Below are 22,262 nucleotides of genomic sequence, written 5' to 3'. Positions count from 1 at the left end.
AATCCCCTAATTTATTTTCCATTGCAGATCCAACCAGTTTACGATTATCCCACGCCAATTATCAAGTCCCTGTGATATCAATTCACATGCTCGGTTTTATGGCAGGACTCTCATTGTTAATCTCCCTGGCCATCATATTCATTCGTTTATTTGTTCTGGGCTCATTCGTTCTGGCCGCTTTCCCATTTTTTATTGCCACCCTCCCTGGAACAATTCTTCTAGGGATTGTGTCTCTCTTTTTTGGCTCGCTGTTGATCTGGCTTTATGGCCCGATTATACCCCGCCCCTGACGCAGTGGCTACTTCTGACTTTTGACCCCCGATCCCTGATGCTTTTTTCTTTGTTCGGGACTCCCTTGGTTACGAGGTGCTAAATCAAGTTAACGTTTAAGTGGCCGTTTAGTGCCTACGCCTGGACCTGCATCTGTATCCGTGTATCTGTATCTTTACAGCCTCCGTTTGTATCTGCATCCTTGTTTGATCCCGAACTCCTTCCTGAGGCCCGCTTTGCTTTATTATTATATCGCCTTTTGTCATAAAGAGTTTGCCTCTTTTAGCGTCTCGCCTTTTGGCGCCTTTTATTGACTGTAAAGTTTATATTTTTAATATTTTCTTTATGCGTCCGGCCGGCGCTCGGTCTTCGCTCGCCTTCTTCTCCAGCACTTGTAATTGTTTTTTAAACAAAGTTTATAACTTTTTGTTGCCGTCACGGTTGTTCTTATTGTTGCGCCCCATTGTTGTTGCGGCTGTTTTGTTTTTGAATTTTTTCATTTCGCCCCCTTCGTTGTTTGGTGTGCATTTTAATTTGCTTGTCTGCCTTTTAATGGCAGTTGTTATGCAATTTTGCCGGTAGAAGGGACTCCCAAAGGCTGCTTGTACTGCAATCATCCTTCTCGCCCATTTTCCCCCTTTTTGCAATATTTCTCGCAATTTTTGCTGCTTCTCCAAAGCAAGAAACAAATTAAAAGCAAGCTTGATGGGGCCTGTTACCGTCATTAAAGTTAGTCGGGAAATGAACACATTACGAAGTAAATAATGATGGGTCTAAGGACTTATTCAGGAAATCTAGGGCTGTATTGCAGGTATTTTTTTTCTTCCCAGTGCAGTGGTGTCAATGGCATTACATACTTGATCAATATCTAGAATTTCAGCTTGTAGAGCCCTTCACTTACAGAAACATGACGATTGTTGTGTTTAACACACTTTCCACAAATTCCTGGGCTGCTTGGAAAGTGAGAGTGCTCTCTCCTGCCCAAGGTCATCCATACGCCCACCATGGGTGGGCCAAGGGCTCAGTCGTTTGGCAATTTTCAATTTCAATTGCAGGGCTCTCGTATATTTCAATTGCATTTATGTAATCAATGGTACACGACTGCACAGTGAGAAACAGGTGTTTCTTATGGATCATATTAGTATTTTTTGACTGTGCGATTTTTCATTCTTTTATCCCTTCTTTTCTCCCAGTGCAGAGTTCACGTATTAAGGCAGAGTCCTTCGTTTTCTTGCATTATTGATGCTCTCCTTTCTCTTGTTGTTTTTGCAGATACTTGTGTGCGTGCGGGGGTGGTGGTGCTTTTTTGTTTTTGCTGTTTTGTTTGTTGAGTTGAATGAACATATTTTGCCTTGACATACATTGCATTGTTAGCAAACAAGAGTGTCAGGACCCAGTTGGCCACGCCCCCGAAATCCTTCAACAGCCCCTCGGCACCGCCCCCCACTTCACTTCAGTGTGTGCAGCCACAGAATTCGCTTCTCGAGCAGCTCGACATGTTCATCTTGGAGTGCGGGGGTGCTCGGGTGATACATATGAGTGCATGGGTAGATGGGTGTGCGGGTGTACGAGTGTGTGTATGGATAGTTTTTGTTCAAACAACACGCAGCTTGTACAAGAAAACCAACAGCGGCTACATCAGCAACACCAGCAACTACAGCAGCAACAATAATGACGTTTTGACTGACAGACAGCGAGAGTAACGAGTACACAAGCCCATAAGACAGTTGGACAGAGGCTTCAGAGAAAGTTCGAGGACGAGGAAATGAGTGGCGCGGAGTCGGCCTAGCAAGGGACAACAAAAAAAACTTTATTGCTAACAATAGCAGCAACAGTATCAGCAACTGGAACAAGACGCAGTCCAGAGATGTTCACAAACTTGTCCGTGTTGCTTGTTTGCTTAGGCTGTTGCTGCTGTTCAGTGGTTGCTGCTCAAATGTTTCCCTGATAGTTTCTGCAGGTTTCTACAGTTTTTGTTGTTCCTGTGTGCTGTTGTCTTTCTGTATTGTTGCCTCTGCTCCTTGTTGTCCGCCAACATTCGCAGATACTTGACATCACACTCCTCGGAATTTTCACACCCTTGTTGCAAAGTAGCTTCTGTTCTAACAATTATCATTAGAACAAGAATGGCTAATAAAATCCCATCAGATTAAAATTAAAACTACACTTCATATCAATAAAATGTAATTTTACGCCTGCCAGCACAATTTATACAACGTTTTTTGTTCGTCCTGCCAGAAAAACACACACGAGTTTCTCCTTTTTGCAAGGCAATCAAATAATATCTGACATTCAAAAGGATTTTTTAATTCGGCACGAGTGCAATCTGATTCCAGCAATTTTTCTCAGAAGATTTCATTACCTGCCAGAAACTAAAACAATTTCATGGGCCGGCGAACATGCTCCACTTTTGAGATACCAAGACCATACGTGCTAATTGCTGCATCGATAAAATGCACAAAAATACAAATTGCATGTCCTTTGGCAGAAAATATGGGATCTGCGTTACGCTCAATTGCAGAAAGCAATCAACTCTAAAGGTTCTTTATGGGTAGAGGGCTTGTGGCTTCACAAAAAAAAAGGAATATAAGAAAGGCTGCAGGAGTCGAGTCTGAGAATGGCACTGAGGTTGACTGACAGCTGCACTCATTGAGGCAATTTGCTTAAGTTACAAATTGAAATATTTGCATTTTATCTTAGAAATGCAAATGCTCTTTCTGCGAGATCCCCTCCCCCGCACTGGCAACAGTATCTGGGCAAACAATGCCAAACAAATTGGCTATTCAAATCCGCAGACGCCACACGAGGAGCTAGACTGGAAAAGGGCCGGGGTTCTTCTGGGGTTACAATTTATGCGTTTGGCCCCCGGAACGTTGAATGCATTTTGCAATTTTCATGGCCTGCCTGGACTTTTTCCTGCAACTGCAGAAAACTCTCAGTCGGCAGGTCCTGCAGCTGCTGCTTCTGTGGCAACAAAAAAGCCATTAAGATTACTTTCTATGGGCCGAGATTTAAGGCGTTCCTGGCCTCAAATGGTGTGGGGTGTGCGGCGCTTGTAGGGGGCGGAGAGGATGAGCCCATGACGGGCCTCATGCAACCGACAGACCGATCCGGAGCCGAGTCAGATGAGATTCTGCCTCCTGGTGCTCCTGCAAATACGCATGTTGCAGGACGAAAAGCAGAAAGTGCACTGAGAAACAAGTTCTTGGCCTGCGATTTAAAATTTAAATAAGAGATATATAAAATCATCTAAGACTGAGGGGCTCTACATTTTTTTAGAACTATTTTTTGAAATGCATTTTAGTCTCCAACCTTATTTTTCTGTGTATTTAGTTCTTTCTGCTGGCGCATAGAATATACAATGGCCTTACCCAAGCAGCTTCAATAAATGCCAAGCCCGTCCACCATAAAGTAAACGATTGATGAGGTTAGAAGACTGAACAACACTTCAACACAATGCCACTCCCACCCCACCACACCCACTTGAACACACCCACGCCCGCACACTGACACATCCCTGCACACTTTGTTGGTTCATTTAACTGCAATGACAGCAAATTTTTTACTGGAAAATTGTTCTAGGAGCTGAGCAAACTGCTTGACAGGAAAAGATACTGATATGGTTGCACATGGGGAGGTGATTGGCTCGCCAAATAGGGAATACCCGCCCAAAGGATTCCGGGATTAACGTAATTAACAGCAGTTTATGGGAGGATAGATAGAAAGAAGCTTTCAAATAAGATAATCTCAATGTTAAAATGTCCAAGATTAGCCTTCGATGGAGCCCATGCACACCCCGTGCCCCAGCCAGATTTCGGTGGGAGGTCCACCAGAAAAATGTGATTTAATATTTTGATGCAGCTTGAAGCAAAATCGATCCACGAGTCTTTTAAGGTATTCCGCTTAAGGATCGGGTGAATATTTGCCGAGATATGGTCTTCTTAATGGTAAATTGACTGGATATGGGCTTTGGTAGAAGCCACAGTTTATTATCCGGTTGGAATCTCTGCCATTATTGTGCAAATATTATTAAGCCTCTTTGTCGCGGCGTTATGGCATTTATTTCGTGCTTACATTTACTGTTTTTATTACGAATTAATTGATATTTTCAATTGTAAGGGCAATAGGCTGCACATAATTATTTCATTTCCGCGGAAACCCTACACTGCAGAGAGCTTTTCCACTCTGCGCCAAGGTAATAATTTACATTTTCCGTGGCGCCCCATGGTAATCTTTTGGCTTTCTAATTTTGGGAAAATTTCCTTTAATGGCTTTTGTTGGTCGCCCGCAATGGAAACAAAAGACCAAAGCCAAATGCCGCAAAAGGAGAGAAATTTTCAATTCAAAAGCAAATTGTCTTTTATTTCAAGCTCATTAGCTTTTAATGCAATTTTATGCGGCCCAATGCGTCTGAATTTTTGCCACGTGCCACGGAATTATAAAAATCGAGTGGGCCGTGGGCTGGGAGGCAGGGGCATCCGCACATCGTTTGCATTTTCATTTCACATGTGTATGCATGGATGTAGGTATTTGTGTTCTGCTGGGGGCTGGTGTTGTTGCTTTTTTGCACCATATGTTTTGTGGATTTACAAAATTGACTTTTGTCGTCATGAATTAATTTTTATTTTGTGTTTCTCGGTTTCTCCCACTCGCTTTTCTCTGATTCTGGCGAGGCGGCGCGGCTCATCCTGTTCTGGTTCTTGTGCTTGCTCTTGGAATTTTGCGCCTTTAACATTTTATGTAAATTTTCTAAAATATTTATGGAAATGTAGCAGATTGTGACTGGCGACTGCCACAAAATGACGGCAGACAAGTAAATACATTTACATAAGCACACATGAGAGTAGCTTTCTGTCTCATTCCCACGGTCTCCCAGCTCGCCTGCTCCTTGGGCAGCGCTTGGAAAGAGTCCTGTGAGTGTGCATGTGCCATTTGCGGGCCCACAGACAGTCAGAGACATCAGCATAAATTTTAAATAAATGCTACAGAAAGGGAATATTAAATGTTGTTTTTGGTAGCAAGACAGAAAGAGCGAATCCCTCAGTCTAAATACTGCCATCTCCTAATATTTTATTTCTGCCAAATCCTGCGACTCTATTGCTGTCTTTTTCCTTGCTCCTCCGGCTGCTCCTTCTCCTTTGGAGACAGTTGAGAGGTTAAACCAATTTGAGCTTCGGATCCTGTACCAGAAACAAGAGTTCACTTCACCAGCTGGAAGGCCTTTGTTGCTGTCGATGACGTTTGCATTTTCTCTTCCAGAGCTTGCCACGGAGCTCTTACTTTTATTTTTATTTTTATTTATTTATGTATAATATGCGAATTTATATTTTGTGATTCTTCCAGGAGAGACACACACAGTGTGGGGAGGCCAGGGCTCGACCCAAGTATATAAATGAATATTTTGCACATTTGAATACAGAGAAGCTGGCGAGTCTGGCTATCGTTTTGCTTTTCGCTGATGTTGCACTTTTCCTTTGAACAGGACAGAAATTCAGACAGAACAAAGCCGAGGAGGGAGCAGTCCTGGCATATGTAAATGCGTTCGCCAAGTGGCAAGGCGACAGTTTTATTGAGCTTATCTTGGCTTTCGCATTGTGAAGTGCCCTCGCCACTGACTGACTGACTGACAATAGCTGAAAGCTTTGTTCAAAAGTGAGTGAATACTTTTATTTCGAGACAAGAATAGAGCAATAGAGGTTTCCATTTAAAACAAGAACCAGCTAGTCGCAGCTCTCCAGTTTTTGGGCAGAATATAGGTTAGCTAAGCAGCTAGCTAAGTTAGCTTTCAAGCGAAAGGATTCTTAATATTTTCTCACATAAATGCGCTCTGACAAGGAACAGACCACCACAAGTCTCCCTTCAACAAACAAAGACGCCACCTCTCCAACTTTCTTCTTTAATTTCAACTTGGCCAGGAGCAGAGACTCCTTTTCTGCTTCTCATTGTTTTCCATTATTCTCCGCTTATTTCTATGTATTATTCCAACTGTCCTGTTGTTCCTCTCAAAAGTCTTGACTTTGCAAGAAGTTCCATTGTCGTAGCTGCATTTAGAATGCATTTTAATTTAGCATCAACAACTTTGCCATTTCACTGCCTTCAGTGCTTCGAGTCCATTTGCATAGTTGTTGTTCCCAGGGGAACTTTGCCACACACAGTCGCGCCGCGCCAGTCGCCAGGATACATATATACACTTGCCTCATGTTAATATTTCTCACATCTAATAAAGTTTTCTCGACTCTCTATCGCTTTGGCGCTGTGCCATCAAAAGTTGCTGCCTTCAACTATTAAGTGGCAGCCAGGATCCAGGAGCCTGGAGCACTATCCTTGCAGGTATCCCCCATTTAGCTCTCATCCTCCCCTCCTCTAATACGCTTAATCAAATGTTTATCTTTGTCGAATGAGGGAGCCGTGTGATTTTTTCCCATTTATTTTCGTGCGCATAGATTATGTAAATTTTACTACTTTCACTTCGACATTTTCATTATGTTGAACCCATAGACAGAGTCACCTCCTTGGTGTCTCCCCCAGTTCTACAGCTTCCCGCGCCAATGTATCCTCGGGCCAAGCTGGTGAAAAATTGCGTGCTCATTTCGAGCAAGACAGTTCCGAGAAAAATGCTCAGTGAACGTATTTAAAATACTTGCACATAATTTATTTTCGCGCGAATACAAATCATTTCATTTTCGTGCCAGTCACGATGGTGGAAAAGTGTAGCATATCTTACGGCGCCAGGCCATTAAAGACAGCTCTAGATGCCGACTCCTGCGTCTGTGTCTGTGCATGTGCCGGGTAAAAGAATCCTGATGATGGTTATATTACATTAACTGCAAGCAGAGCTAGCTACTACGACAAATAGTGCCTTCGTGTGCCAAAAATAAAATGAAAATCGGGGGTAGTCTCACGAAAAAAAGGGACTCCAGCTCATGCCCGTCACTGGTACCCACAGGCTACATCGCCATGAATATGTAAAGAGCACAATAAAGGAAGAGGTTGAGCGTCCTCGAAGGCCCTGCGAAGTGCTCGTTTCTATAGGGATGGTGCTAAAGGAGCAAAATATTTATAACGAAGGATACTTTCGAAATATGGCCTACTATTTACCCTAAAGTAGGCAAATAGACGTTTTTCCAGGAAAATTATTCAAGTTTTTGGAATCATTTGGAACGGCCTCAACCAAATTAAATTTCGGAAAATTGGAACCGCAACAGAACCTTAATTTAGTTTTAATGAAGCCTTGGCTGGGAAACAGAACTTCTGGTAAAAAATTAATTTGCATTCGAAGATAAATCTTCCCAATTTTCGTTGAATTGAGTTTCGTGAGCGACGCAAGCATGTCCTGGCCAGAATTCAATGTCGAGAGTAAGCCGGTTTGGTCCTTACCCCTTCACCTCGAAACCCCCCAAAAACCCATCCCCAAAGCCACCCTCGTTAGCAAGACTGCAGAACACAATTTGTGACGCCTTTAATGGGGGATTCGTGTGCTCGTCGTGCGAGTATCTTGGCCCTGCTCATTAGGATAGTGCAAGTAATATGAAGAGGAGGCCGGGCTCACCGGCTCACTGGCTCACGGAGCGTATGCGTAATTAAATTTCAGTCGAAAAAAGCAACAGCAACTCAAATGTGTCACGAACGGAAGCAGACTGCCTGCCAGCATGCTGTAAATACAGCATGAGTGTGAGGGGGGCATTTGCATTCCATTTAATCCGATCTTAAAGGAAGGCCCGTGCGAACAGCTAAGTGATTGGAAGAATATCCCAGCAGGGCGCTGCCCCCGCTCAGAGTGTCATGGGCCAGAGTTCAGACAGACGAACATACACACACATGACCCGGCCAGCTAGGCACACAAATCAAAGTCAAACGCAATGCCAGCGTAATAATACCCTTATCTGTTATCTTATCAGCCAACACCAGGATAGGGAGCACGGGGCATGGCAGGGGTGCCCCTTTTCTCTTTTGTTGAACGAGCATCAACAAATGTCTGGCAGTTGGACAGGCTGCTGTGACACTAATTGCTTGACCTTTTTTCCTTTGTTGGCGGCCATTGTTGACCTTTGAACGCGGCTTGAATTTGCATGCTACCAGCCATCGAGCCACCGAGCCTCCGAGCCACTGAGCCAGCGATCCGCAGAGACCACTGACCCACCGACATTGACAAGGCAGCCGTGTTGACATGGATAAACCACTTCAAGTCAAGAGCACACAAGCCGCCCAAGTCGAAGGACCCAGCCAATCACCCAGCAACCCCAAAAACCTACAGCCCAAAACCCACAGCCAAAAACCTAAACCACGGCAAAATCCATTACAAATTTTCCGAAACAGAAAGGAAAAAAACGAAAATAAAAGTTTAAAAGTCATGCTTGATATATAAAGTTCAAATAAATGTTTGTGTAGCCGCTGCGACTGCGGTGCCCCGAAACTTTTGCGGCGATGGCAGCCAGCAGTATTCCTGAAGTTTGTATTGTGTTTGATGAAAGATTTCCTAATTTCGGATTGAATGAAATGGAAAATAATAGTCAAGCTGAGTGCTTATCAGAGAGTGTCGTAATAAAACCGAAAATGTCAATGAAAATGTTTACAATTTGTAAATTTTTTTCACCCAGAACTGATCTATTGAAATGCAATTAGCTTATACTTCAAGCCTTCTTCTTTAAGCCTTCTTTACCGTCTCAAGTCCCCTTCCTCCAAAACAGAGATTCTAATAAGCCACGTTGGTTTCCCAGCCAACTTGCACTGCCAATCCCTTAACCCTCTTTCGCCCCAGCGGCAGATGCTGGCGACAATATGCATGGCACTTATTGCCACTTCAGTTGGCATGCGAACCAGGCTAATAGCAAGGGCCACGCCTGCTCCTCTTCCGCCTCGGGTCCTGCGCCCGTTCACCTCGAAAACCACCTCGAGGCACACCTGCAGAGCTGCAAAAAATTTTATTTGCTGAAGCTGAAGGAAACTTCTGCCCAGCAAGTAGCAACAGAAGCTGTAGCTGAAGCTTTCCCGTCGTCCTGGTGACACTTTCTGGTTTTTTATGCGAACCAAGCTCGTCCCTCAGACCACTTTATTTTTACTCGTCCTACACGTTGAGAAAAGGTTTCATTTCATTTACCAAAAACCTTGTCTGCTTTCGTAGAATTTCTCTCCGTGTAACTGAAAATCTCGACTTGCGAATGCAAAAAGTGTAAAAAGAGTTAAGAAGCATAAAAATAGTGGAAGTAAGGAGGCAAAGGAGCTCAGGAATTGTGGCCATAATTTGGTTTGGGGTGGCAGCCCTGCCGGGGACATGGGGAAGATGCAGGCATGTCCAAAAATCTCGGCAGGTGTGGCACACATGCACGTGTTGCACCGCTGCAGTTGCACAAGCTGTTTCATTGCCTAGTGCAACGGGCATATTAAATTTGCCCCGGGCTGTTTTTGCCGGTTAAGAGCATCATAACCCCAAAGAATCCGCTTGAAATTTATGCACTTGTGGAATTTTTATGCGGCACTCGCATCACGCTTTCCCTGCCCCGCCATGCCCGGTCCTATGCCCCATGGTTTTCCATCATTTCCTCAGTTTTTTACATTTTTTCCCCTTTTGTTGGTCGCATAAATATTATGTGGCACCCTGATGTATGAATATGTTTGCCACGCTTTTATTAGATTTATTTGGGCATGGGAAAGTATGTGAGAAAGGTGCAGAAATGGTACACGGTTCATAAACCCTATTCCAAGCTATGACTATGGCATAACGTATTTTGTTTTTTATTTAATTATTAAATTTAATAGCTCTGAATCCTCATGTGAAAATAACAAATACCTCCACACCACCACACACTGACGGGACACAAAAGAAAGCCCTGTTAAAATTTAAACAAATTTTTGCACATTTCCTGTTGCCATTGTTTGGTTTTTTTCGCAGAGCTGTTCTGTTGCAAAATAACCTTTATTTTTGTTGCACTTTCGGCTTGACACAGTTTTCAGTCACACCCATTTATTTACAATGTCAACGAGGGGGAAGCCGTGGCAGGCGGCTCAGCCTTTGTTGTTGTGGAAGGGCTCGTTGGAAAAAGCCGCCAGCAATGAAATTTGTATGCAATTTTCAGCACAAAGAACACATGCGAGGCTCAAGGGGGAGGCGAAGCCAACCAGAGTACTCATTGGTTAGGGCCCGACCTTGTCAGAGGACCTTGAACTGACCCGAAAGTACGACCCAGACATACGCATTCCCCTGCGTATCTATTCGAGAGACCGCCCTTTTGCTGTTCCAGAAACAGAGTAATTCCTGCGGCTAATTAGTTCCCAATTTTAGGAATGGGGAGGAAAACACTTAAATTTGTAAGTTTAAGTTTCATTTTTGGCAATTAAATATAATTTAAAATAAAGTGAAGCCCCCGACTGGCTGGCACATCGGTTTCTAATTAATTCCCCTGGTTCTAAAGACCATCGTAATTTCATTTTCCCGGCTGCAGAGCCCTCCTCTGTTTGCTACTTTGTGCTTTATTGAATTTTAATTTGCACTTTGAGGCTTGTGGTCAGTGGAGAGCACGCCCCCTGCCTGCATCTGCCACGCCCCCTGGCTTCGAGCTTGGGTTTCCACTTAAGGCGTTCGCTTTGATTTCTTTTCGGGTTTTTGCTTCGCCTTTCCGGCCCTCTCCTTGGCTTTTCCTGCTGGGCTTTTGCCGTTCTCGGGAAACCGCATAGCGTGTGTGAAAATTGAAATGTCACCAGTTCAGTGTCGAGTGTGGAGCCTGTGGAGCCCCAACCCTTGCACGCCTTGCACCCCGCCCTCTCTCGAAAGCCCAGCTGCAATGTCGTGCTTCGCTTTTCTGCTTGTCTGCCGCTGACAGTCATTGACAACTCCGGAGCTCCGGAGCTCGGGGGCAGGGCGCGGCGATTGGGGAAATGGGAAAATCTGCGGCAAAGGAAGGAGGCGGGGGGCTTAGACTGCAACGTTGCATGCCAGAAATGTTGCATGCTCGTCCGCACTTAGTGCTGACTCGACGCAGTATAAGTTCCTATTTGCCAACAGACTTCACTTAGAGGATTTGTAATGCGAAATCCCCGATACTTTCAGCTCTACCCGGATTAGAGCTGACGGCTGGATAAATACCAGGGAGATAGGGCAACTAAACTGCAAATTATAATAAATAAATGCTGCTGGATGACACCAGCAATTATGATGCATGCCGCTAACAACTAATTAATCTTAATTTCCATAGCTGGAAAGCTGGATTTCCGGTGACTGGACAGTCTTCAAAACTCAATTAAAATATGCTCTTTGAAGGTCCATTTGTATTAATTATAATAGAATTATCTTTGAAACGGAAAGGACCTTCAAATGTGAACATTTGGGGGGAAGACTGTTGCCTGCTCTTGGGGAGAAAATCCCTTCGTGCCTCATTTAAGTTCGTTATTGCCCAGCCACATATTTTGGATTTTTTGAGTCATCCACTTGCATTAGTGTTCCGCCCCATCCTCCACTATCCCCACACCCCGACCGTAAGCCAGCCCCCGCTGACTTTCACATTTTCCGCTGCTTTTTAGCACAAATCCTTTTTATTCCTTTTCTTTGGGAGTTTAAAACGTTTTCGACAGGATTTAGTTGCATGACTTTTTGCTTTTAGCATTTCACCCGACAAACCTCAGAGCCCCCGACCCTGCCCACCACGCCCCCAGGCTTCTAACTAACTGGACTCCAACTGCCCGGGGGGTGGATATCTGTTGTGCAGCTCCTCGATTCCCAGGACCAAACACGTACCCCCGTGGCCGAACGTGCGCCGCATTGCCAAACTCAAATACTATACATGGCCGCATTTTTCAGCCAACCCCTCCCGGTGAATTCCATTTCGGTTTACTTTATGTAGTTTGAAATATTCTGGATTCGCTACAACTTGATCGGAGCATAGATTCCAGCCTAAATATAAACTATTTTGTTTCAGATGGAAACTCGTTTTGCAAAAAATTTGAAAAATACTTCCGAATGCAAATCAATAAACTGAAATTTGCAAACCAAATAAATGGTTGAAAAATATTTATTAGATGGGCTTTCCCATCTAACAAACACTCATTCTAGTCTCAAAACAATGCTTTTAAAGATACTTTTTAAGCTTTAATATTTTTTCCCTCAAATCGCGATTAGTTTTTATTCGCCCTATTATTTACCTGCCCCGGGGCGGTGGAAAATGTGCTTGGTGTCAGTCATAAGTTTCCTCCCGAGCGGAGCAAGACATGTTGACACTTTCCCGGACAGGTCCGAGCTTTCCACTTACAGGAAAAGCGAAAGAGACGGCTGGATGGGGCGTGAAAGAGAGGGGCGACCGACTGCCCTGCCATCTCGCCGTTGTTTGAGGTGAAAGTTTTTGCAGCAGCTTTTGTTAATTCGGTCAATATTTGCGGACGCACGAAATAAAAACGAAAACTCAGCGAAAAAGTTTCCGCCAAAGTACAACAGCGGAGTACAAAGCGACCCGAAAAAACACAAGAGCAGTTCCTATTTAACCCCTTAATGGCAGTTGGGTTAAAGTTTTCCCAGCGGGCCTCGCGTTGCGAAAATAAACTTATTGACAGTTTGTCATTGGGGGCAGAAAAAAACAACGCGAATATATATGCGTTTGAGCAACAGTTGCACTGCACTGACCACCTGGATCATGCATTATTCATGGAAAACGCAAATTTGGTTACGCGTATTTCATTAAGGTAACCCCGATTCCGGCCTTGGTCGGAATATCCCCGTAAAATAGTTATTCCCTCGCATGCCCAGCCGCAAGTGCTTTGAGTCTTTATGCAAATACTGGCCAGAAATAAAATACTGGCCGAGAATATAGTCGAGAAAAAATTCCCAAGTGGAATGAAATTTGTTGTTTTTTTTCTCAGGGGAGAGCCTCTGCTCCCAGGATGCCAGGGAGCATTCTCTCCCTTGAGCGTTAATTGCGATTCGAGTTGTTTGTCCAACTTACCTCCTGTTTAGTTTGGCCTCACGCTCCACTTGCCCGCTTCTCGGAGGTTCCTCTTCGCCTCTGCCAGCCAGCCGGGTTAATCCTGGAAAGCAACAACAGGGGAAAGTTTTTTCGGTGTTAGTTAAATTTGTTGAAAATTATTTGCTTTGCCTGATGTTGATGGGGGTCTCTGGATCTGAGTCTGTGCCCTGGCCTAGTCTGGTTTTGCTTTGGTTTCTTCTTCGAGGAGCCTTAAGTTAATTAGTTGAATTTGTGTTGAAGAGTTTTTGTGGTGCATGGGGCATGGGGCAAGGGGCTGAGGGAATTTTTCCTAGTTTAATTTAGTGGATGCAAAAGTTGTGTCTGCCAAGCGATGGATAAGAATGCCGGATGGAGGTTCTCCAAACAGATTAGTTAGCTACCTAACTGATATAAATTTTATATTACTTATAATGGGTTTCCCAATATTATTTTTCAAACTCCAAAATGTGGAAGTATTTTTATTGAAGAAAACTAAAACATTCCCGTCCAACTTTTGGGGGTGAAACAAAAAATTTACATAAATCAACTCTTGGACTCTCTTCGCTATCTTTTCCAATACTCTTCCCCAGCCATTCTTCCGCCCACACCCACCCTATTTTTTGCTTGTTTTGTTAGCCAATTTTCAATGTTGGCTTCTGGCTTGCTGGCCACAACAAACAACTGACCATAAATAATCAAATCTTATACACAATCTGCAAACAGATTTTGCGTTTCTAATAAATTTCACTTTGCGAGCTCCCAACAAAGCGAAAAAAGAATTCCGAAAGGAACCGAAAGCAGTGGGCGAGTGGCCGAGTGGGCGTGGCAAGGCAAACACTTTTTGTGCGTCAACAGACAACAGTGGCGGCACCAAACAAAAAATATGTATAAAATTTTATATTTATGCTTGGGCAGTATAGAATCTATACATAATATACAAAGATATATAATATATTCCTTACATAGTCAGCTTTTTGTGTCCGTCATATATCGGAAATCTGGATGGGCCACAGAACTAGACTCGAACGACAACAAATTATGGTTCACTGAAATTTCTAAACGTTTTTCTAGCCTCTCGTTTCTCCATGTATTCATCCGACTCCTTGCGTGTGTCCTTTCTGTCAAGGACACTTCTATTTGGTGTGAAAATGTGGTTAGCAGTCAATAACATAATAAAAACGTTGACGTTGAAGGTCGCTGCTGGGGAACGGACGAGATAGGCGCACAAGGAGGAATGGCTCGGGAAAATTTATGAAAATTGTCTGGACCGGTTATTGGAGAAGGGCGGACCGAAACAACAACGAGGCCTGGGATTGAGGTTAAGGGAGTTTCTGGTCCTTGTGAACAATGCGCGGACAAACTTTCATTGCATAACAATAGGCGCAATGGCGAACCACAGGCCGCATTTAAATGTAAATACCTGCAGCCAGAGCCGCAGGCCAAAACATGCCCAAGCCAGCAACCGAAAACGCAAAATAAAAAGCGCGCTGAAAACTTTTCTGCGTTTTCTGGCCATGTAATGAAAGTCCAGGCCTGGCCAGGCCTGGAGTGGTAGTGGTAGTGGAAGTGGAAGTGGCTCGTGGTCGTTGGCACGTGAAAGAAAAAGTGCAGGTGGCTTTTCCCTATTTCCCTTTCCTCTTACTCCCCAGGTCCAGGTCCCTGCTCCCAACACCCACAGAAAAATAAATAAACTTTAACTTTTTCCTGGCCACAATTTCAGCTTCTGTTTTAACTTGTTTTTTTGCTGGTCGCTGTAAGTCTGTCCGAAAAAAAAGAAATATCTAAAATTGCGGCAATGCGAGAGCGTAAAACAACAATAACAAATGGCTCAGAAATGGGCTAAGCGAAACAAGCCACAGGAATGGAAATAAGAGCTCTGAACAATTTCACTTTTTCTTCCTTATTCCGAGTATATGTATGAATTTGTATTATTTCTGGCAGCCAAGTGGGTGGAAAAATGCTGTTAAGCTTTAAAAATGTTGGCGGCCCCAAGATGTGAGAGTAATTGAGAACAAATAAATACAAAAGTGGGGCGGGCTGGTGGAGTGGGCGGAAGATAAAGATAAAAGCAAACAGTCACGGCTGAATAATGCCGGGAAATCAAAGAAAATATGAGAGAATGGGTAATGAAATGACTGCATTATGGAAGGAGCGAGTGCTTCTCCAAGGACATGGGAAATAAATCACTATCCGACCCATCACCTCACCTATACAGTTTCACGAAATTGATCAATAAACTATTATAAATAACTAAAATTTAACCCTGACCTCCCAGGAAGGCATCTAATTCCCATTTCCCTCTCAAAGCTTCTGGCAGCAATTTAAGTTTTATTTTTACGCCATCGGGAAATTAAGAAAGCTCAGCTGAGTCGTCTCCCAGCTGAGAGTCCCACTTTCCTTCAATCAAATTGAGACGAGGAACTTCTGAGTGCCACAGATTTATTTGCATGTTTGCCTTCACCCACTTTATCCACTTTCCATTTTCTCCAACTGGCTCTGATAAGGTTTAAAATTTGCTTTCCCGCTTTCCCCAGATACATCTACAGCTGTAGATACAGATACAGATACAGAGGAACTGAGAAAGGACCCACATAGTAGCACTGGAGCCTGTTTCTCAATTTCGTTTTTACGCTCACCAATTCCAGTTTTCTTTTCGCTTTTCGTCTCTGGTTTTCTTGTAAATTTGTTTTTTTAGTGAGACTCCTTGTTTTATTTACATTCGTTTCCAGGGTTTACAGTTTCTCCATTGTCTGTTCTATGGCTTTCCTATTTATCCATCTCTTCCTGACGTGCGGAGAGAGTCCAACTTGAGACGGGTGATGAAGCTGACATAATCCTTGATATATTTCCTTGTCGTGGCCCGACTGTTGACGCTCAAATCCATTCATAAATTTTCCACTTTCGGCCTTAAAGCTTCCGGATCCAAAATCAAATCTGAATTTTAAACAAATCCTTTCTCTTCGGTGGCGGTTGCTACAAAAGTCATTATGGAGCAAGTGTAGGCCGCATCCCAGCGGACACTTGAGCATAATTAATGCGATGCCCTGTCCTGGCCATAGCCCCCGGTCCAAACAGGAAATCGCCTCCGGAATAGATCCTCCCGCCCGGGGACGGCCCTAGTCTTCGCTTTCCCATTTTCCTTTTTCCACGGCCCCATCTCACTTAAATTAGACTCGACGCAATTGTCGCTCCCAAATTAATTTGTATAATTTTACGGCGTCAGGATGGAGGACGAGGGAGTTTCGGACTTATTCCCAGGGGTTCCAAACCGCGGCTCCGAAAAGTAGGCAATTATTTTCCTCTCTCAAAAATGAAATTGGAAAAATAATTAAAATGCGCAAAACATCATAAAAAGTAAAGCAGAGCCAACAAAAACCGAGCGATTAAATAGGTGTTTCTATCATAATATTCATTAAAAAGTTATTTTTTACTTTCTTGCTGTTGCATTGTGAAAAAAATCGCATCAAAATCGTTGTTAATTACTTGAATGCAATCCATTGCACCAGCAGCTTTCAACAGCTTATCGGCCACTTCCGGCATGATTAATATTTAATGGTGGAGCCAGGCCCTCTTGACTATCTACGGCTGCACTCAACTTTGCAAGCCCTCCGAACCACCTATCAATTGCAATCAAGATGTAAATGCTGTTACTGGCCAAGTTGCGGGAAAGTGGCTGGGAAGCGGAGGAAACCGGGCCAGTGGATAGAAAGTCGCTGTTGCAACACTTGATTGACTTTCGCAGCACATTTACTTTGAAGCCTTCGGGCTGCGTTGGCCGCAAAGCCAACTTTTCAACGACTTGGCTTAACTTTAAACTGCCTGCAATGGCAAAAAAAATAATTCGTGGCTTTCTCCGGGTGTGTTGCAGAATCACACGCACACCGACATGCACCGGAGGAAACTTTTCCAAAGTTTCCAACCCAGAAAGGCAGCCACCGAGGAAAGCAGGTTTCAGCGCGAAAGCAGGGGAGGCTAAGTTATTTAGTGCAGGTCTAGGCACCTGACTATCTATAGAATAGTTCGATGGGTAAGTGGGGAGAGAATAAAAAGCCGCATGGCAATAAAATGTAATTTCCAGTGATTTCTCTTTTGTGTGGCTGCGCCACTTGCAATTGCAAATTGATAAATACACTTACTGCAACAGAATGGAGTGGCCTTTTCTATCTGTGGAGGTCTAATGGCAGTTCATTGAGAAAATCTCTAAGGAGAGCTATTTTGTGAAGAGCTACTAAGGATTATAAACTAGTAGTACTTTCTAGTACTCTTTTGAATCGAATTCTAGCATAGATTTCTTAAATTTTTCCCGAACTGTAGTTGGAAGTCCCACAGACTCCAACGTATAAAGTGTGAGCACGTTTTACCCTCATGATTTGGTATGCTCCAGCGATTTGTTTCGCTGTGGGTGAGCTACACTCTGGTGAAGGTTTTCCCGCTTTTCCGCCGCTTTCCACCGCCACCTGTCTGTCTCTGTCCCGTCACCATGGCCCTTTTTGCCGCTGACCTAATTTACGGCGCCTTCGATCGAGACGCGACACATGTGGCTTAGTTGCTTTCCTCTCGGGCTTTATGTATGCTGTTCGCCCATAGTTCTGGTAGGCAGGCAGGATTCTTTATCCTCGCCCCGCCGTCAATTTTTATTGCTGCGGCTTGGCCTTCGACCCCCATCCTCGGCGCCTGGCAGTTGTTTTTGAAGTTTTGCATAGCATAGCATAGTTTCGGATTTTCCGGCTCTGGCCGCTCCCTTCTTGGGGCAACTTCTGGAGAACATAAATCACCAGAGCATAGTTTTCATTTCGAGTTTTATTTTTGTGGTGTTTCGGTTTTTTCTTGCCGGAGGGTTTTGTTTTCGGAAAGTGAGTTAGTTCCTAACTAATTGTGTCGGTATGTGTGGGTCGGGGGGATAATTTGTTGCTCTCACTTCGGAATGGCTTTAAATTTATTGTTGCCCTGGCAGGACGTGTCAAATGCAGACGATTTCAAGAATCGGATGATAAATGAGAAACGGTCTCTCGGCCCCTGTTTGTCGTCCCTCTGCAATTGCAATCGCCCCTCCGCCGGTTGCACTTTCGCCACTAATTATGTCTGCTCGTTATTAACCCCTGATGTCGTGTCAACGCAGAAGGGCATTTCTGCAGAAGGGGCAGAGCAGGGACAGAGGGCCGGTGAGTTGGAAAAAACCAAGGTAAAAATAAATTTTACTCACTTAAGCAAATTTGACAGACAGGTTTGCCATTAGCAAACATGCTTTTGTCATTTGTGCAAATTAATGCTCGACAGGTGGAGAGCCAAGGACTTTGGGGATAGGAAAGGGGATACAAAAAGCAGATGCTCGGCCAGCTCTTAAAGAAGGTCAGCCTTCCGAGTTGAATAATTTAATTTATTAGGTGGGAAAATAAGAAAGCCGGAGAGTAAGAAAGAAATCTTGTTTAAGGGGAGGATACAGCTTCCCATTTGTATCCTATATTTATTAAAATGAAATACTAGTGCCGGAATAAATCTTCACTTTGTTTATCTATTAAGTCAATATTGTGATGCTAATATATTATAGGTAATTTATGCGAGCTTCTTCGGGTTGTGCTCGGTTGAAACCTGGGCAAAGACTGTCATCCGCCTCACTGCCTGTTTCTGGCTTTGATTTCGGTTTGGTTTGCGGCCACACTCTCGCTGCCCAATTATCAATCAACCATAAACCATAATTGAAAGATCAAACGCATAACGCAAATGGCAAATGCCAACTGCACACCCACACCCACGGGCGGTGCGGCGTGGCGTCCTGAAAACTGTCTCTGGGTATCCGTGGCCGTGTGGGATTTTCCAGCTTGCCACATTTGTCGCAACTTTTGCTGGCTGGGCTGATAAAAGTCCACAGAACCGCCCGCAAAAACAAAATGCCGCACAAAAGGCAAAAACCGAGTGAAGGCGTAAGCGAAAAATGTGCAGAGCGCAAATAAATTACAACAATAATGACGCCAAACATGATAACAACAAGCGGGGAAGGGCGTGGAGCTTAGCGTGAGGCTGCAGGGGACAGGCGATTGTTATTGATCATCGCAATATTTTGCGCATTAAGCAGACGCCAGCCAAGCCAAACATATGCAGGGAGCAGTGGTGTGGGTGGAAATAAAAGAAAGGGGGGCTTAGCAGGACAATAAGGACTTCCCAGGCACAATAAAAAATATTTTAAAAATATATGCTAATGCATGTCCCCATTTCAAGCTCTCAATTTTGGACCTTCGCAGGATGTCATTAATTTTGGCGGCAGTATTTTCTCGCAGTGATCGACTGTTTGTCATGGCTTTTTATCCAACTGACTTGTTTGCGCCAAAAGGCGACGCACACACAGATACAACACACAAAGGCAGCTCACAGGCTGAAGAAAAGGATAACATTGTGAAGGCAGCCATTCAAAGTCCTGAAAGTCCTAAGCCATTAAAGCATATTAGTTTTCCACGCTGCCATATTGTGTGTGTCTGCGTGTGTATGGGCATGTTTGCAAATGTTTGTGCGTCTGTCTGCCGCGTCCTTGTATTTGTATTTATTTTAGGGGCATTTTTGTTTACGCCTCACTGCACAATAAAAGTTTTTGAAAAGGGATTGACAATGTTCCACTTATGTATGCCACAAGCCCAGTTGTTGTTCTCGATGTGAGCGGCTCTTCTTGCAGTTGCCGCCATTTTGTATTTGCATCAACTTTTTGTATTACTTTTTTGCTGTTTGTTGCACGATCTCTGGCACTTTAAAATCGTGGTTCTACAACATGAAAGTCCGGTTAACATGCAACAGTTTTGTACTCCAACGGGCCACATCGCGTATACGTGATATTTGAACATGAAATTATTTTTGAGGAAACAACTAATCATCTTTATATGAACTTTTAAGCTTTAATGTCTTATTAGTAGCTGACGACTATCTTCTTGAAACTCCTTTATTGATGTTACTGCTGCCCAAAATTATTTCCCATTACGCATACGGCACATTAACCCAAGGATAATTAGCTAAATAAGCTATCGCGTTCAGTTTGGCACATTTCTGCACCATTGAAGCTTAATTAACTAATTAATACTCGCCTGTTTTCGTAGCGCTTTGAAAGTTGCCTCCGGCGATGAATAGAATACACAAAAACTTGAGTTCTTGGGCAGGAAAATTTAAATATTTTCAAGCCCATGAAGGCAATTTAACAAAAAGTGCAAAAACTGATTAATAAAGAAAGAGCCGGGAGGGAACGCAATTTATTTTCGTAATAAAAATGCATTTTTATGACAAAATCATAGCCATGAAATCTAGCGCACGGAGCCGCGTGGATTTATGCGGCATCATTTTGCTGGCGGGCTCCCCAGTTTTCCATTTATACAATATATGCAGATACATGTTTATACAGCCGGGGCTGCAAAAAAAAGAACAGGACGAACCTGTTTTGGCGAGGCCAAAAAATGTGTATTAAGCTGTTTGCATTTGGTCTCATTTTTCCGTTTGTTTGCCTCGTTGGGAGTGTGCTTTTGTGTGCATCTGGTCCCGGCCCGGCCCTACTACTGCTCCTGCTCCAGCACCTGCACCTGCAACCACGCAGCGCGGCTCAGAATTTATGTATAAAATATAGAGCGCCAATAAATGCGATAAACTGACCCGCGGGCTCCGTGAGTCACCCTTTTCCCCTCATCCGACCCAGCGCTCATCGAATTTTATCCATTTAACCGTGGCCATAGGCACATCTCTTCTCGTTTTTGTCCAGGGCGTGTTTGCATTTAATCCCCCTGACCCATAATAATTTGTGCAAATTTATTTGCGAGTGCTTAGTGCCGGGAAGTGGGCAGGGGCGGTAGCGGTAGGTATGTTCCCATCTGGACACTGGCAGATATCGTGTAAATAAAACAAATTGCCATAAATAACCCTGCTGGCTGCCATAAATCTCGGTTAAATGGACATTTTTGCATCTTCAAATCGTCGAGTGGCAGCGAAGGACACCGGATACAAGATACAGGACACTGGTCGTTGGTCACTGGTTACCGGGGCATGGGCCAAAAGAATGAAATACTTCTCTGCGGGTACTTGAAATCAAGAGAATGATAAAATGCCCCTAGACAAGCGAATGACACGAACGAAGCGTCTTTGTCTGCGTCTGCAGAAGAAAATGCCAAGGTCGGTACAGGATGAACCAAAAGCAGACAGGATAATATTTCTTTTTGCCTATCTCAGAGCCCTTTTTCACGTCCTAGTTCTGAGAATTAAATTCAAGGCAGTAGTGTGCCTTTAAATGCCTGATGGAAGTAACATTTTATTAACACAGCTAACCCTTTGGAATTGCCATGTAACACCCCCATTCGCAACGACTCCCCTTATCGTGTCGTTTAATCCCCCCACTTAGGGATTGTCATAACATTGGCAGAGCATAGATACGCACATCCAATGCACTTAGCAATCAAATTCAAATTCCGGATCGTATATTAAACAAATCCGATTTGGTTAACGTGCATTCAACCGCAGAGCTCCCTGCTTTGACGTCTCCACTCGTTGATTTTTTGCCTTTCTAACGATATGCGAATTCAATTTGAAAATAATAAAAATATCTATTCAACTCAGACGCAGCTCTGGCTGCTGCAGACCCGATCTGACTATCCGCCGCCCCGCCCCCTCTGAGTATGTTTCCTGATTATGATTATGACTTCAGCGTGCTCGGGGAAGCTGCCGGGACATGTCCCGTCGACTCCCTTCGATCCTGGTTGTGTTTTGATGTCGTTACCAGACATTGAACCGCATTAAACTATGCATAAATACACATTGCGTTGACGATGTCGACACATATGGAACCTCCCAGGGGAACAGGAGAAGGGGCTCTTGCAGGGGGACTGAGAGTTAGCGACGTGCCAGAGGCGTTGGGCGAATGCAATTTGATGCAGACATTACGACTACATGACGATTTTATCGTCGAGTGTAGTGCACAGACATAAACATATATCTACATATGGCTTACAGGAAGAGGTTCCATCACCCCCACCTCTCCCCCACCTCGCAGAGCATTATTGCAAACGCAAACCCAGATACAACCCACACACCCGCCCGTACGCATCC

General features: G+C 44.0%; 1 protein-coding gene across 2 annotated transcripts in view; it reads right to left on the bottom strand.

The window, feature by feature from the left end:
- Positions 1-22,262, bottom strand: part of LOC6497671 — a 108,859-nt gene that overhangs the window by 68,146 nt on the left and 18,451 nt on the right. For both annotated transcript variants that reach the window (XM_014906288.3, XM_044716561.1), the window contains exon 3: positions 13,197-13,278. The gene's annotated coding sequence lies outside the window, so the exon portion shown is untranslated. The remainder of the gene's footprint in view (positions 1-13,196; positions 13,279-22,262) is intronic.

This window comes from Drosophila ananassae, chromosome 3R, assembly GCF_017639315.1.
Source record: "Drosophila ananassae strain 14024-0371.13 chromosome 3R, ASM1763931v2, whole genome shotgun sequence".
In the NCBI taxonomy this organism is placed as follows: Eukaryota; Metazoa; Arthropoda; class Insecta; order Diptera; family Drosophilidae; genus Drosophila; species Drosophila ananassae.
This window is presented reverse-complemented; position numbering and strand designations above follow the sequence as displayed.